Consider the following 14,976-nt stretch of genomic DNA (forward strand, 5'->3'; position numbering starts at 1 on the left):
CCCCCAAATTTTGATGGCGCAACTTGCGCCATAATCCCCCCCCCCCCCCCTGTGGGCACCCCTGGTTGCCGCAAATGAATGTAACCACGAGTATGTGATAGTAATCATAACCGTAATCGGCGCATTATAATCGCAATTGATTACATTTTCTACATACTATAATCGTAACTATGTTTTGCCATAAGATTATAATCGTAATTTTAATCTGCTATTTTAGCTGTTGTTGAAGCTTTTATCTCGCTTGAGAATGCAGCAAGATGGGTCTAACCATTGAGAAGGAATAGATTCAGAGAATGCAACCCTACTATCCTGATACGGCAACAGTACCATGTGACCTGGGAAGCAATTTCGAGTTGACCGTAACCGCTGAAGAAGTTTTCGTTAGCTGAAGCCATGCATGATAACAACCTTCAACTGTAGAAGGGAAAAATTAGATTTATAGTAATAGTGCAGTATTCTAGCATTGTAAACTGTGAGGAAAAAGCCACACCAGGAGGTCCAGTAACTTTTCCCTAGCATGTGCGAATGTTTTTTACTTCTAAATAAAGAAAAAATAACATTTATATGCATTCAACGAGTACATATTCCACAGTTGCCTATAATTTTTAAATTTTTGTACTTATTTTATCTATAAAAGTTATAAAACATTGTATATCTTGAGTGTAAATAATATTTTAGTTCCATAAAAACACTTTTTACTTAAGTAGTAATTATTTTAACGGCTCTTAAGCATTTTGTGTGCATTTGCTTTGTTGGCGAGTATCTTCTCGCCAAGCTCTTGTGAACAGCAGATGAGCAAGAATCAAGATTTGCTATTTTTATGCTTCAATTTAAGTACTAGTATGCCTGCGTATGAAATCATTTCAAAACATTGATTACAATACATATGAATCCATAAATTTTCAGTCAATAACAGAACACTTTAAATTATTTGTACATGCCCGTCATTTCAGGGAATAAACATCAAAATACATGAAAAATGCAATTACATTATATTTTAAAATCTGGAAAGAAGTGGGGAGAGGGAGTTTGAATTATAGGTCTGTATTTGTATCCGTTATTTATTTATTATTATGCGGTAAAGGAGTTGGAGCCAGAGTTGCTCTGATTTGTAACCCCGACTTCTTATAAGCGCCGTCCCGTCGTCTGAAAAATATTTAATGCCAAAAGAGCGATTGCGTGCCAAAACGCGACAACTTCCCAGCCAAACAAATCACCCGACCTGGGAAACATTGGGTCCCAAGCTTATTTCACTGAAACATTTGCTATGGCTCCCTTCATTAGTATTCCTTCTCAATGGGTCTAACCATCAATGAAAATAAAACTTGCACCAAACAGAAATGTAGATACAGTTTTGAAAGTAAACAACTATATATTTGAGCATATATCAAGCAGTTTAAATACCTAGGCACAATGATCTCAAGCTGCAATTACCTATATATTGAGATTAAAAACAGGCTATCCATGGCCAATAAATGCTTCTATGGCCTTAAAAACCAATTAAATTCAAATTACCTTAGCATTAAAACTAAAATAATTCTATATAAAACATTGATAAGACCTGTTTTCCTGTATGGGAGTGAATGTTGGGCTCTCAACAGGGCAGAAGAAGAGCTTTTATTGATTTTTGAGAGAAAAATTTTAAGAAATATTTTTGGACCAATAAAACAAGATAATTGTTGGAGAAGAGCTTATAACCATGAAATTTACAAAAGGTATGGTGAACCTAACATCTTGAAGGTTATAAAGGCATCTCGCAGTAGGTGGCTGGGTCACATATTTTGATATGCAGATGCATTCCCCACAGAAAGAGTCACCTTCTCCAACATGAAGGAAAACGCCGAAGAGGGAGACCCCCCTGTCAGATGGCTGGATGGAGTAGAAAAGGACTTAAAGGTAGCAGGAGTGAACCGATGGAGGGCCATTGCAGATGATAGGGTTAGGTGAGAAAGACTTCAAGAGATGGTCTTGACCTGCAACAGGCTGTAGCACCAGCGAAGAAGAAGAAGGATCTCCTATTTTTTCCGCTCATAATCAGAATCGTACTCGATTAAATTCTCCCGTAATTGACTCTTTGCCGGAATGCAGGTACTGTCTCCAAATTTTCCAAATCGTCTGCTAAAATTTGTTGAACAAGTACATTGTTGGGAGGTTACAGTAACCTCCCATGGGCGTTCCAGCTTCTAAAAGTTCGTAATCAAGAAAAAGCGCCTGTTCGCTTAACAACTTGCTCTACATCCATACATACACCCCAGGGTCCTTCAGACCACTACATGGGGTTTAACTGGCTGAATGGGGCTCTGAAGACAGACAACAAAGAGGATCTTCAACGGTTAGCATCGAACCCGCGATCCTCTGGTTGCGAGTCCAACACCTCACCGATCAGGTCACCACGGCCTACTATTGTACTTCAAAGATTGATTTCAACTGGACTATACGATGTTATATCAAGAAATGTCACCGTCTACATACTTGGTCGATAGTGTTCAACACTTCCTGTTTGGGGAAGAATGGCCATGTTTACACATTGTGCTCTTTTTTAAAACATTACCTCTAATGTTTGTATATTTCCGCACGTATAATACAATTCAAAAGATTTTCTTTGAAGATACTAAGGTTCAGTAGCAAGTTTTTCATGATATTAAACTAAATTAAAAATCGCAGTGGAACTCTGAACATCTCTACCGCTCTCTTCTCCGTACCATCTTCTTTCGATATGCTCTGCTTTCATGTAAAGAGTCATTTAGAACAGCGGTTCCCAACCTTTTTCTCTTTGCGAACCCCTTGGAACAGGCAAAAAAGTTCGCGAACCCCCTGATGTTGAAATTAGTAACATGTAAGAAACAATAAAAAACAGCATGTTTGCTTTCCATTTTTTGCAGCATTTGATTGCAATAAACAAAAATATAATCGTAAAATATCATTAAGTGCAAACATTAATAAAAAGTTAAAACTACATCTACAAGAAAAATTATAAACAAGAAGTTTTATAAACCAACTATTTTTTTTAAGCATACTTTAAATTGGGGAAAAAATCCTTAATGCGATATTTGTGGCTGTTTGACGGAACAAAGAAACTGAAAGTTTGGTTCAATGTCTGACAGTTTGAGTCTTAAATCAGGCTCTGCATTCAATCTGCTTCGGTATTTATCTTTGAGATAAGTATAGGAGGAAAATCCTTTCTCGCACAGATATGTTGTACAAAATGGTAATAAAATTCGAATTGCTTTTTTGAACAAAACGGTATAGTCATTTCTTACACTGAGCCAGAAGTCAATTAACGAGAGCTCTTTAAAGGTAGTTTTCAATGAATTATCACAGGATAACTCGATGAGCATTTCCTTTTCAGGTAATGTCAGGGTGTTCTCTAAGCATGGATTTCCTTCAAAAGGATTGCGTATCCAGTTGTTTGAAAGAGGGACGTTACGCCTATTAGGAAAATACTCGTCAAAAGTTAGTTCAAGATGTTGCAGATGTTCACATACATTTCTTTTAACGCTTTCATCAAGTTTCATTGAGTTTTCTGATAAACTACTAAGAGAAGTGAAACAAGAAAACTCACCCATTTCCAGGCATTGGATCCAGAAATTCAATTTTTTTACCATAACTTCAATTTTATCTTATACAACGAAAATATTAACAACTGCACCTTGCAAGGATAGATTTAATTCATTTAATTTTGAAAAGATGTCAGCTAAATATGCAAGCCTTTGCATCCAAAGAGGATCGAATATGCAAGTGGACAAGTGAAATGGATGATCAACAAAAAATGCTTGGACTTCTGACTTCAATTCAAATAAGCGTGTCAAAATTTTGCCACGGGAAAGCCATCTAACTTCAGTGTGAAGAAGTAAAGTAACATGAAGGCTGCGCAATTCCTCACAAAGCGCGTGAAATAGACGGCAGTTTGTGGCACGTGATTTTATGAAATTTACTATTTTTACCGCATCATTCAAAGTAGCGGATAATTCTGCGGGAATACGCTTACATGCTAATGCTTGTCTATGAATGCAGCAATGAGTCCATTCAATTTTCTCGTTAATCTTCTTTACTCGCACCACAAAGCCAACAAATTTTCCTGTCATTGATTTTGCACCATCCGTGCACACACCCACACACAAAGACCAATCTATTCCATTTTCTTCAAAGTAACTGTTGACCAGTTCGAAAAGTGCTTCTCCAGTTGTGTTGGTTTTCGAAGGTTTTGCAAATAGTACATCTTTAATTGTATCGTTAAAAATATACCTAACATAGACAAGTAATATTGCAGCGTTTGCTACATCAGTCGACTCATCAAGCTGGATCGCAAAATTATTCTCTTTTATTCTATTCACAAGTTCTTTCTCCACATTACTTGCCAAATCTGTAATTCTGCGTGATACTGTGTTGTTTGATAGCGGAACCAGGTCAATTTTTTTTGCTGACTTTTCTCCCAGCATACACTTAGCAATATCTTTAGCACACGGTCCAATTAAAATTTCTGCAATCGTATGTGGCTGTCCAGATCTTGCAATTTTATAACTGACTCGATATGAAGCTTCAAGAGCCATTTTACTATCTTAGTTGGATTCTAACAGGAACGTAGAGACGCTACACTTTTTATTATATTCCAATTTTCTTTTAAAATATTGGATAGGTTTGTCTTGTGTGTCGGATGCTTTGTTTCGAGGTGTCTTCTCAGAAGTGACGGTTTCAAACTGCTGTTCGCTAGAACTTCGTTGCAGAGAAGACAAAGCGGTCTAGGTTCAGACTCTTCTCCAGTAAAATAAAAGCCCATTTGTAAATAGTCACTGTCATATTTTCGCTTTTTTCCTTTTTTCCCCCCCTAGTTCACTTTTCTGTTTAGTCGGGGGAGGCGGCAGTTCATTACAGCTATCTATTTCAATATCCTGTGTTGATTCGAAAGTTACTGCTGATGTTGAGGGTTGATCGATTGACTGCTTGTCCATTTGTCGCTCAACCAAACTACCAGTTTTCAACCATCGATCCATAACACCAGAAAGTTATTAAATCATAAAAATTACCAACACGATTATAACTTCACAAACAGAGTAGCAAGTTCACGTAGCAAAACCAATTGCAAACAAAATCACTTGTTTTCAAGCATCTCTAAAGTATCTCTAAATACGTCTGTTAATGTCGCGAAACAACTTCTAACTCTCTTCTGCCATGCGGTTATAACAGATACATAAAACCAATTAACTTAAAACATTTTATTGAAGAAAAATTATGAACTAAATGAACGAACATAAATTAAAATCATAACATAACTAACAGAAGCAACATAAGCACTTGAACATGAATTCACTGAGTATATATACACCAAACTGCTTGGCTAATATGTTAACCTAAACTGTTGCCATTTTAAAAAACATAAAAGTTTTTCCACATACTCCCCACCTGTACTCTTTAATGAGTACACTAAAACTTAATATAAATTAAACAGATCTATCAATTTAAACTAAATTAGACATTTCAATCATCACTTAAATTAACAATCAACTTACTTCAGTCTGAAATTAAACTAATTTAAACATTCAATAAACAATACATTTCATTACAAAACAGTCACTTCGAATGGATAGAGTAGTTGAATTGCTCTTCTTAAGCAACCTTTAGACGTGCGGACTATGCATGCACGTACATTGCCATCTCTTCCTATGAGAACTTTATCGATCACACCCATGTCCCACAGTAACTTATTTTTCAAAGGTCCTTCAATAAGCACTACATCTCCAATTTTTAAGTTCTGTTGGGAGTGAGGATCTAAAAAATTATGAGCACTTCTCAATTGCAATAAATACTGTTCTTTCCATTGAGACCAAATTTGCTTGATTAAACGAGTCTGGAACAATTTACGTTTCTGTAAAGTCTTTTGGTTAGAGTTTTTGTCAAATACCTCAAGGAAATAATTTGGAAAGTTAATCTTTTCCTTTCCTGGAAATAAAAAACATGAAGGTGTCAATGCAATTGGTTCATTTAAATCGTTGAATTCATAGGTAATTGGTCTATTATTCAAAATAAACTCAATTTCTGTAAGGATGGTAGCAAGCTCTTCTAATGTCAACAGAGCTCTTCCGAGTATTTTTCTCAGCGGGTCTTTAATACTTTTCATCAATCGTTCCCAGAAACCTCCCCACCATGGAGAACGTTCTGGAATAAATTTCCAAATGATGTTTTCCGACGCTACAAAATTCTGCAGCTCTGGATGCTTTATTATTTTACGAAAAGATTTCAGTATTTCACAAGATGAACGGAAAGTCTTTGCATTATCAGAAAATATTATTTTTGTATTTCCTCTTCTTGCTAGGAAACGTCTCAAAGCTAAGGTAAAACTTTTTACGGACATATCTTGCATCACTTCAATATGAACCGCTCTAGTTACAGCACATGTAAATAATACAATGTACACTTTCTCACAACTGTTTAATTTAGATTTAACAGTTATTGCACCACTAAAGTCAGTTCCCACATTAGTAAACGGTGGACTTTCAGCAATACGTTCCAAGGGTAATTGACCAGTTAACTGCTTAGCTGGTTTTAACGAATATTTTTTGCAGATTAAACAAGTAGAAATAACTCTTTTCACGGTCTGTCTTCCTTTCGGTATCCAGAATTTTTTACGCACTTGAGCTAAAGTTGATGATACACCCGAATGAAAGACACGAAAATGTTCATGAAAAATCACCAATTCCGCAAATTTCGATTTCGGAAGTAAAACTGGATGTTTTTCATTTTCAGTCAATGGAGCCTCTTTTAGACGTCCTCTTACCCTAAGAACACCAGTCTCGTCCAGATATGGAGATAAGGAATAAATCTTAGAAGATTTACTAATCTGCTGATTCTTTTGAAGCCTTTGAATTTCCTCGCGGAACACTTCCCACTGCACAGTTTTTATCCACATCGCTTCAGCTTCTTGTAATTCTATAGCACTCAGTGGACCCTTTTCAATTGATAATTTTCTGGACTTCGAAATAAATCTCAACACCCATGCAGTCACTCTCAGTAATTTTTTGAAATTACTAAAGTCGTTAACTTTTAATACAGGACTGTACGATGAAACAACCGTGTTAACACTAACTTTCAAAAGTTCAACTTTCGCCGCGTCATTCGAACAGTATTGTTTCTGCAACGGCCACTCATCACTAGGACTAGCCAACCACTTTGGTCCGCGCCACCACACGCTGTCATTTTTCAATAAACTCAATGATTCACCTCTGTCAGTTTATCTGCTGGATTCATTAAACCTGGACAAAATTTCCACATACTAGGCGAAGTCAAATCTTGAATAAGACAAATACGATTTGCAACAAATTGTTTCCACTCCCTAAATGAACCTCTAATCCAACACAAACAGATTTCTGAATCCGTCCATAATATTACTCTATCAGACAAATTATTAAATAAATCAGACAAATATTTACACAATTTTGCAGCCACTAACACTCCTAACAATTCCAGTCTCGGAAGCGTTAATTTTTTCAACGGTGCCACTCTGACTTTTGACATTATGAAGGACGTCGAAACTTCACCCTTCTTATTACTATACCTAAAGTATGCAACCGCACCATAAGCCACTAATGACGCGTCCGAAAATATGTGTATTTCAACAGAATCCCTAAGGTCACTCACATTTAAAAAGAAATATCTTTCTACCGTTATGGAATCTAAATCTTTAATCTCCCCATACCACTTCCTCCACTTCAAAGTCAAATTCTCTGGCAATTCATCATCCCAATCTGCACCTATTTTCCAAATATCTTGCATTAAACATCTAATTCTTACAACAAAAGGAGACAAAAAACCCATTGGATCAAATATCATTGCGGCTGTCTGCAGCACACAACGCTTAGTATTTTTCAACGAAGATAAATTACTCAACAAAGATTTTACATCTAATGACAAACTGTCCTCTTTAGTATTCCAATTCAACCCCAACACCTTTAACTGACAATTTTCCAAACACTCACTAGTACTCAGACCCTGGTCAACCCATAAAGATTCCAATTCAACTGAATTAGATCTCAGCTTTCTTAAATTGAAACCCCCATTTTTCAAAACTGATACGGCATCAGACAACAACTGAAATGCTTCTTCCACGCTTTCAGCTCCAAAATACAAATCATCGACGTACAATGAACTTTTCAACATTTCAACAGTTGTACGTCTATTATCTTCATATTTTTTTATGTGAGTTTTAATTGTAGCACTGAGAACAAAATTTGACATTGTACAACCGAATGGTAATCGATTCATTTGCATAATTTTATATCCCTCAGAGTTATTTGAAGCCCAAATAAATTTCAAATAGTTACGATCATTTTTTGCAATACTAATCATAAGGAAAGCCTTTTCAATGTCTGCATTGAATGCAATTTTAAACTTCCTAAAGTTTAACATAATATCAAGAATGTCAGCGTTTAAATTTGGACCACATTCTAACGCATCATTTAACGAAATATTTTGCTTTAATTTTGAACTACAATTAAAAACGAGTCTCACTTTAGTCGTATCCTTATCAATCCTAACAACAGGACGATGTGGCATAAAGTATTCGTTTTCAGTTCTAATACATTCCTGAACTATATCTAGCCGTTCTTGTTCCTCAATAATTTTATTATATTCTTTAGCCAACCATTCATCCTTCCGAAGAATTATTTGCAATTCATCAAATCTTTTCTTTGCATTACAAAAGTTATTCCCTAACTCAATCGGGGAAAATTTCCATAGCAATCGTGTTTCATATCTACCCTGAATGAATTTTAAATTTGATTGAAATCTATCTATTGTTCGCTTATCTGCTAAAGTTAATTCTTCCTTATCTGTGATACCTAAAACATCAAGATCCCAAAGAACCTGAACATCCTTTGCAATTACGCAATCCGTAGCCAAAACTCCTACGAAGCTTGAATTGCAATTTTGTTGAACCCCCTGAATAGCTAACCCAAACATCGTTGGTACGCAACTTAATGTTTCATTTATTTTGAACACTTTTGAATCGCAAATTATACCCCAAAACACATCCCCTCCAATTAAAACTTCAATTTCATTTTCACTATTACACATATCTGCAAGGAGCAAGCCTTTCTGTTGCAATGCATTTTGAACGTTGACATTAGGTACTGCTAAGGATGCTGAAGTTATTGTTTGCGTTACTAAAACTTCAATTTCAATTGATGATTCAGAATTATTTCTATTTGATAGTTTAAGTTTTGCAACCTCATAAATTCTTTCCGATGTTTTTACCGAACCGAAAGAATAAACTGAAAGCCTTTCCCTTCTAACTATATTTAATTTTCAACGACTTGCTAAAGATTTTGTGATCCAAGATCTTTCAGAACCGTTATCTAAAAGTACTCTAGCAATTTCTACAGAATTTGAATCTTTACCTGCACTTGCAATCACTGAACATGTAAGCAATAAAATATTTGATTTTAAAGCCGACGAATTGCATTGCGTCACAACAGAGTTATTTTGTTCATTAACTTTGTCATTACTTAAAGGTTTATTCTTAGCATTTTCACATAAAACGTAACTGTGAAATTTACTTTTACAAAATTTGCATTCAACTTTTAACCTGCACATGCGACTATAATGATTTTTCGAAAAATATTTAAAGCAACGGTTTTCATTTTTTAACTTATTTCTACGATCTTCGATAGTTTTATACTCACAAAATTCATGATCTGGACTATTACAAAATACACAATGCTTTTTTGTACTAGCCACATAGTTTGCTGTCGCAGCATAGTTTTTATAACTCTTACTGTTACTTGACCTATTTTTACAATCATCCTTATCCGAATTTTCTGAACCAGATTTAAACGATTCCGACCTTAATTGCACAAGTAATGCACGTTCACGCGATTGAGTTTCACTTTCTAAGAAAGTAAGAACGTCCTGAAATTTATACCCTTCCGAATATTTTCTATTGAATTCCAAAACAAGATCTCTAGGAACACGATCAAGTATGATTGGTGTTAACAAATTACAGTATGAATCTATTTCAATGCCTAAACTTTTCAAATTCCTAATTTGAACCTCCACTTTATCAAAAAAAATTCGCAACCTATTTAAATCCCTTGAATTATACACAGCAGGAATTTTCAATAAATTATTCATGTGTAACTGAATCAAAGTATGTGTATTACCAAAACGCTTTTTTAGTAATTCAATAGCCGAATCGTAATTTTCTTCTGATAAAGTAAAACCTTTAATGCAATTTGCCGCAGCACCTCCCAAAAATGTCTTTAAATAATTAAACTTGTCAATTTTGCTTAAATTTGTATTTTTATCAATTGCATTATTAAACTGATTCATAAACTCCAAATATCCCACTGGATCCCCATAGTAGGTTTTAATGTTTAATCGAGGCAATTTTACAGTCCTAACATTCTGAACATTTAATTCTGAGGAATTAACTGAACTGGAATTGTTAATTTTAGTCTCTAAAAGTTCTATTTTATTTTTTATTCGTTGTTTCCAAAGTACTATATTTTCCGAATATTCTTCGGAAATAGTACAATCCTTTTCAATTTCATCTAGCGGTAAATACGCTTCAATATCCAAATTCACAAATTTCAGACCTTTTTCTTTCTCAAGTAATTGCTCATGAAACTTTTTCAAAATACTCGACTTAGTATCATTATCCTCGCTGCAAGTTTCAATCTTCACCAAAAATTCATCTATTTTTTTAATTAGTTTAGTTGTCGTCATTCTAATAGCTGCTCTTTTAACTTTTAACTTTTCAATATCTGCCATTTCAATCCTTATTTACTTCAATTACCAACTAACGTATATAAAAGCACAATTTCTATAATTCTCAAATCACGAGCCAAATTTCCTACTATTCAACAACAGTTCAGTTCACAACAACACAGTAGAAATAACACAAACTTCAGTCAAAATAGAAATGAAAAACCACTCACAACCTTTGCACGTGCCACAAAATTTCCAACAACTTCCCACAAGCAACTTCAAACACAACTCTCACAATTTCCACCTTTCACGACTTCCCGGCCGATGCACCAAAATGATGTCGCGAAACAACTTCTAACTCTCTTCTGCCACGCGGTTATAACAGATACATAAAACCAATTAACTTAAAACATTTTATTGAAGAAAAATTATGAACTAAATGAACGAACATAAATTAAAATCATAACATAACTAACAGAAGCAACATAAGCACTTGAACATGAATTCACTGAGTATATATACACCAAACTGCTTGGCTAATACTGTTGTCATTTTAAAAAACATAAAAGTTTTTCCACAGTTAACAACTATTTCCCCAGAACTATGAGCATGCTGATGTTACATATTTTTGAAAACGAACAGATGGGTAAAATCCAGTAATAAATTTTAAGTTTGGAGCCTTTTGCTGTCATGTCTGCTATTCGATGACTGAATTCGACGGAAATTCCGGAGTTATATTTCAACCAGATTAGAAATAATACCCCTATGATGCATTGTTTGAGAATTCTTTATTTTTTTCGACATATGTATATTATGTATATTGTTTGATTGACTCCACGCGATGGCGCCTTTTTAAGGTCATCGTGATCCCCGCCACAGCTTAATACAATGTTTCTGCATGGCGCCTCGCAATAAAGAAGGAAGGATATCTCTTTTTGTTGTCTATCGAAAAAAAATGAGAAAATTTCTTTTTAACCAAGATTATAAAACCGCTGAAAGATTTTTTTTTTTTTTTTTTAGCTTAATACAAGAGTCTGGCGCGTTTTCAAATAAAAAAAAAAATTAGTAACTATGTGTGCAAATTGAATATTTTATAATTTTTTACCAAACTAGGAAAAATCCGCCATTGCACCGAAATTTTCGCGAACCCCCTTCCTGCACCTCTCGAACCCCTGGGGGTTCGCGAACCACCGGTTGGGAACCTCTGATTTAGAAGAATAAAAATATGTATTACAACATTAACAAAAGTTTGTAAAAAGTGCCATACACATGTTTCGGGACATCCATTAACCCTTTATCAATTCAGAAAGATGTGAGCTTGTGGATGCAAAGACATTCAACAAAAGCTATCTACAGGGGTGTCCCCCTAAGAGTAAAGTCGCATCCCCCCTAAATATCGAAGAGCCCCCGCTCACCTAAAGGAGAAAAATACCCCTCAGAACATTCCCTCCTAAAAAAAATTTCTTGTACTGGACGCCAAAATTGTTCGGCTATCTCAATTTTCGAAAAGTGTTATAACAATCGAAATGAACGCATAAGTAAACTTTCCCCGCAGGTTTGTGCTGCGGGAACGCAGTAGAAGTGTTAGAACAATTCAAGTCGAAATTAAGAGTGAGTGTTTTTTATGTGCACCCCTTCAAGGGTTAATTGGATATTGAGCTCATTCGCCAAATCTGGAGCGACTGTTCCGAAGAAAATTACAGAGCCGGCATGCCAGAGAGAGGGACTCAACTCAACTCCCTCTGCTTCTGTCATCTTCTGCTCCTCCCCTCCTTCGAATATTCCGGTCGGCCCCATCCTCGTAGAAGTTTCTTTTTCTTTTTTACCTTTCAGAGGAAAAGCGGCGGGTCAGACTCAAGCGCAGAGAAGAAAGATTACAGATAACTATACGTTTAGAATTAACTTCTCCGAGAAAAAGAAAAGAGGGTAGGAGGGATCGAGAACGATTTAAAAGGGAATCGTTCAGAAGATGGGGTGCCTCTGAGGGGGAGGCTGATTTTTATTGGACAGTGACGGGAATTTATCGCCTTTCCATCTGCTGGGCCTCCTCTCGCTCTCGGAGGAAGTGTGTTTTCGAAATGGGAATTTTTACGTTTGACGCTCGCTGGGGTGCCTGAAAACAATTTCCAAAACGCCCTCGGGGTTTAAAGCGCATCCCCGCAAAACAACCCCTTATAATATAGTGTATAAGACGAGGTGGGAACTGTCGAATTTAGAATCAGATTGGGGAGATATCATTCTTCAGATTCGATTTGTTTGGGACAAGTGAGTGCACACTTTGAATGGCAGTTGTTTAAGGAAGAAAATTTTTTATACTGTTCCCCCCCCCCCTCAAACTAATTCTTATGAGATTCATTCTTTAGTCAAAATGCTCTAATATATGTGGAATAAATGTAGATACGTAAATCATTAGTAATGGTTTTTGTCAACAATGATAAGAATGTAATGACCTTTAGGCTTTTCAATCGAAGCACACTTATTTTCCTCCATAGCTCTTCCTTGTACAATAAAACCTTAGAATTAAAATGCGTTGCGGCGCATAAATACCCTCTCTACGCCAAGGGTTCCCAAATTATTCTGACTGGCGGCACCCTTTGGAGAATTAGAAATTTCCCGCAGTATCCCATTGTATCTCTATTTAATATACGTACGTACCGTGGGCACTTAGCGGCACCCTTCGGTCTCTCTCTATGGCACCCCCAGTGTGCCGCGGCATCACCTTGGGAACCCCTGCTCTACGCCGGAGAGAAAACATGTATAGACACGGTCTTTTAACATGTCAATACAAGCCTATCCCCCCGGAATGTGTGGGCGCACCCCTTTAAATGCTGTGGGCCCTCTTCAATAAAATCAAAAAACATCTCTAATACCCCCTCTTATAAACTTCAATGACGCAGTTTGCACCACTGAGCCCCCCCCCCCTTTTTGTGGGCAACCCTTTTATAAGTTTAAAATTAGCTTCAGCGCTTACTGTAAAGCACCGTCCTCTCGGATGAGAATCTTCCATTGGGGTTCAATCTGAGGTGTACTCGAGACTAGACTTGATGTAAAGCAGTGTGCTTCAACGTGAGGTTGAAAACCTACCGGAGAAAATTTTGTTTTTCAGGGGAAATTCAACAATGAATTATTAATGGTTTTTCTCTCCCATTTCAGGGATTTCCTTTTTTGCAAAAATCTTTTTCTTTATTTTTCACTCCTTGTTGTTTTAAAGTTTTTTTGAATCAAATTAATGGTATTTTAGGCAGGGGTGACCACCCCTTAAGAGGAAGAAGAGAAAGTGCTCCCCTCCCCTCCCCCCCCCCCCCAAAAAAAAAGAAAATCAAGAGCCTCTCGTTTAAAAAATGAGAAAAATAACCGTAAAAAAAAAACCTTTCCTGAAAATTTCAAAGGCGCAGTCTGCGCCATGACCCCTTCCCCTCCCCCAGGTGGGCACCCTTAGTCACGTGAGAATGCATTCATGTTTTCAGTAATACGAGTTATATATCCTCACCATTGGCGTGAAATCCGCATTTTAGATGTGGGTCATAGACAGAAAGAAAAATAAATACTGGGAACTAGTGCTGTGGTGGAATCTACTGTACTCATACTTGGATTTAAAAACCTTAAAGGGAAAACTTAAACCGGAAATAAGTTTCGTTAAATGCTTTCAGGAACAATTTTTTTTCTTCTAATTGAATGCAGGGCCGTATGCAAGGGGGTGGTTTATAGGGTTCAAACTCCCTCCGAAATTTTTCATCCAAAGAAATGCTTTCCATTATTTATTTATTTATTTAAATTTTGGTTACAAAAATATTGTTGTTATTATTATTATTTCAATTTATTTGTGAAATGAAATTAGTATGACTGAAAAATAGTACAAACTCATTCTGCGTTTATGGTAATTATTGAGAAATTCATTTATTATGTAACAATATGGTGTTTTGTAAGAACATCCCCTCCTTCCATTTAAATAATCTATTGTAACAAAAATCAATGGAATACACATGAAACTAAATTTGATAGACGATATAAATGTTTCAAAAAATGTGTTTGGTGAAGCCCCCTCCGAAACAAAGGTCTGGTTACGGCCCTGATTTAATGCATAATTGCAAAGCTGCCACCCTTATTAGGAATCCCACAGGGAGGAAAACAAAGATCATATGGTAGGAAAGACGCAGTTGCCATATCGCCCATCAACCTGCGTTGCAAAACAGCCACCTGGATGGGAAAATGCAACAACAGTTTAAAAAGAATCACTTTTCATAATTCCGATTAGAAATTAGATTTTTTTTCTTTTTG

Source organism: Uloborus diversus, chromosome 2 (genome assembly GCF_026930045.1).
Source record: "Uloborus diversus isolate 005 chromosome 2, Udiv.v.3.1, whole genome shotgun sequence".
In the NCBI taxonomy this organism is placed as follows: Eukaryota; Metazoa; Arthropoda; class Arachnida; order Araneae; family Uloboridae; genus Uloborus; species Uloborus diversus.